Here is a 2,061-nt window from a genome sequence, read left to right as displayed (position 1 = left end):
GAGGGGGCGCCGACGCTACCTGGCCGGGCCCCGCTCGCTGCCATATCCCCTCTCGCCGCGGCTCGCGGCCGGCAGCCGCGATCGCGCCCAGGCCGGCCGGGGATTAGCGCCACCGGGAATGTCATACTGACCTACTTCGGCTTTCCGCCTCCTCCACGCTAAAGCGCCCGGCTCCGCGGGCGCCGCGCACTTGCGCGCCCCCTCCGCCCGGCGCTACGCCGCCCGAGCCCATCGCAGCCGGGAGGGCACTGGCGGACGGCCCCCCTTCTTCAAGGCTGTTGACATTCTCTTAAATTCGTTCCTCTCCTAAATTAGATGTTCCCTTTTTTAAGAAATGACAAGTGAAAGCCAGTACCAAAGAAATCGCTTAGTGTCTCGGCGAAATGCCGTCCTAAAAATATAGCCTTATCAAAACGTCTCCGAAGGCGTGGAGTTAAAAATCCAAGCAAATGGCCTTGAACGTCTATATGCACAGCTCTGGAGAAAAGACCAGAAATAGCACATGAAGCCACAATTGCTAAAATGTGATAGGGCTAAATATAGATTAACACAAATTTCATTTTAAGGTACACGGCGCACATTCAGCGAGCACGAGTTAGCTCCCCACTTACCCAGTTGTCTACTTTCCCTATTAAACATACTTTAACAAAATCTGTTACAGTTACGTTTTTTTAGGGTGAGATTGTCCTAGTTTCTTTGTAGCGAGATTATAAAATCGCATAATTAGCTCCCTCTTCCTAGCCTGACTGCCAGCAAATTCTGTGGTTACATAATGCAACATTTCCAGGAACTATTATGTGATCGGTGCTGCAGCGTCTGAAAAACAGCGACAAAAGTGACGAAAAAGGCTTAGGCAAACACAACCTGGCAAAACATGGGGGCCGAGGAGGGGAGGGGGGCGGAATGCTACCATTAATGCCTCTTGCCTACAAACAACATCCCTGAGCACAGCGGCGAAACGGGCTCTCTCCGGCGGCGCCTGACAAACGATGGCCACAAAACTCTGATTCCCCCCCCCTTCTTTTCCCCCACCCTCCGCCCCCCGTAAACGCACAAAAGGGTTGTAATTAATGACCTAATGCTTAACTCTGCACCAAAATTATCACGGCGTTTCACACTCGCGCACACATCTCGACCTAGCGCTTGCTGATATTTCACAGCGAACAGATTATGCAATGTATGAAAGAACAAGTCCCACAGACCTTCCCCCGGGCTCCTTGGGCGTACAGGCGACAAACAGAAAAAAAGAAAAAAATACGAGGGTAAGGRGGGCAACGTTATTTTAAGAGCAAAAGCTGCAAGTACCCTAAACAGGCATTTTCCAGATTTCTTCTCGTGTCATTATTACCTTTAACGAGCGGGCAAAACCAGCCTTTTTTAACCTGCTGCCGCCGCTCGCAGACCCCTCCCCACCCACCGGGAGGCCAGACCCAGCGCCGCGGCGCTTTTCTACCCCGAAACACTGCTTTTCCCCCGACAGGGAGGCACATTATGCAACCGCAGCCCAGCCCCGGCCAGCGCCGAGCAGCCGCGCCGAGCCTACGTGATGCGCGGAGGGCGCTGCAACCAGAGCGGCTACCTTAAGGCGGCCAACCCCGGCGCTGACACGCCAGCAAAAGTTTATACACACACACACACACACACACACACACACACACACACACGTATCCGCGCACACACAGCGCAGCGCAGCGCTCCGCGCCCCTGCGCGCCCTCGCGCACGGCGGCCGCACTCGCCGCGCGCCTTCCTACCTCCAGTGCGGCGCGGAGCATCCCCCGGGCCGGGCCGGGCCGGGCCGGGCTAGGCGGGCTGGAGGCGAGGCGAGGCGGGTAGGGCCGCGCAGGCAGCGGCGCCCCTCTTGTCCGGGAGCGGAGCGGCCCCGGTGTGAGGCAGCGAGTGAGGGCGGGCGGCAGCGAGCGAGGGAGGGAGGGAAGAAGGGAGCGTGCGGCGACGGCGGCGGCGCGGAGGGATGTGTGTTAGTAGGTCAGGGCTGTGCGCGGCGCGGGGCGCGCAGCCCGCATGCCAGCCGCGCCGCGCCGTGAGTGGCGGCGGCGCCGCCC

At 58.4% G+C, this 2,061-nt stretch overlaps 1 protein-coding gene across 2 annotated transcripts in view; it reads right to left on the bottom strand.

The window, feature by feature from the left end:
- Window positions 1–2,021, bottom strand: part of NFIL3 (nuclear factor, interleukin 3 regulated) — a 13,340-nt gene extending 11,319 nt beyond the window's left edge. Inside the window, exon 1 of one of the 2 annotated variants that reach the window (XM_085323216.1) lies at window positions 1,753–2,021. The gene's annotated coding sequence lies outside the window, so the exon portion shown is untranslated. Of the gene's footprint in view, window positions 1–131; window positions 334–1,752 lie in introns of those variants that run through there. The other variant, XM_085323217.1, reaches the window with a different exon arrangement.
- Between the last annotated feature and the right edge of the window lie 40 nt (window positions 2,022–2,061).

Source organism: Rhea americana, unplaced genomic scaffold (assembly GCF_003343005.1).
Source record: "Rhea americana isolate MKP2758 unplaced genomic scaffold, rheAme1 scaffold_83, whole genome shotgun sequence".
NCBI classification, from domain to species: domain Eukaryota; kingdom Metazoa; phylum Chordata; class Aves; order Rheiformes; family Rheidae; genus Rhea; species Rhea americana.
The sequence above is the reverse complement of the archived record's forward strand: the minus strand, read 5'-3'. Positions and strand labels throughout refer to the sequence as shown.